Source organism: Poecilia reticulata, linkage group LG8 (genome assembly GCF_000633615.1).
Source record: "Poecilia reticulata strain Guanapo linkage group LG8, Guppy_female_1.0+MT, whole genome shotgun sequence".
Classification (NCBI taxonomy): Eukaryota; Metazoa; Chordata; class Actinopteri; order Cyprinodontiformes; family Poeciliidae; genus Poecilia; species Poecilia reticulata.
In genome coordinates, this window is record NC_024338.1 from 14,959,794 (window position 1) to 14,961,000 (window position 1,207).

Consider the following 1,207-nt stretch of genomic DNA (forward strand, 5'->3'; position numbering starts at 1 on the left):
TAACAAATAAAAAAAATAACCAATAATTTTCTGTACACCTGTTACGTATTGGATGTTTTCATGTGTTGTCTTCAAGTGGCTGGCTGTATTGAATTCTTTGTTACTAAGAGCATGTTRGAGCCCAGGAGCCCAATTATATGCRATGARCTTAATAATTGATGATAATTAATGATTCAAGACTCTCCTTCCTTGTTTACTGCAGCCATTTGGTGTGTGCTGCACAACTGRCTGGAGTCTCTCTGGGAGATGGAAATATGACTTGATCCATTTCACACACCTACTCAACAAAGACATGCCTATAAGGAAACAGGCTTGTCTTTGTCCACATCTTGAATGTTGTGCCCACAACCTTTAACTCCGCCACATAATTTGGACCATATGCAGACTGTTAATCTGGAGTGCATACATAAATTACATACAATTACAGATGTATTTATTTAACTTGAGAGTCTGGAAGCTTATTTTTTTTTCAGTTAGAGAGACATTTCTGCAGAATCATGTTTATTTTAAACTTACACASTGCATTAATAAAGATGTCACATGGAATACTTTTCAAAGTGAAAGGCCTTTAAAGGCTGTTTTAGTAGATCATTTAATTAAAAAAAACATCTTTGAGCAGTTTGTTTTATTGATTTAACCTGCTCCAGTCCTGTAACCCATCAACCAYCGCTGATAACAGTTTCCTGTTTCAAGTCACACCTGTGGTCGCTGAGCCAGTTTGAGGTTTCTCTGCTCTTATCAATGAAACAAGGGAGATAAAATCTRCACAACCATGAACTTTATTTAACCTCCTTATTCTTTTGCTATCAGCATCAATTTGTCACGTTTTCCAAAATATATAATGTTTTGTTCTTCGTGACACATGGATGTTATGATCTATGCTAACAACATAGAGTTGTGTCGCTTTTTGGTGTTTCAYGCTGATCAACGGGGTCATCATTAACCTCTTTATAYCATGTCGCTCTTACATGAGCAAAAAAAAAAAAACAATCTCTGTTCTTATTCCAGAAAGGCTTGTGTTTCTTGTGTTGTCTGTCAGCAAAAGGAAGCAGTTTATGGACCGTCTGACATGGCTCTTTTGGTTAAACATTATCCTTTCACTCAGCTCTTTTATCTGCGACTGACTGATGGGCCTTCAGGGGGACGTGGGAGCTCTGACAGGTCCTTCACAGCTTCCGTAATGCTGCCTTTGACCCAGCTTTAACCC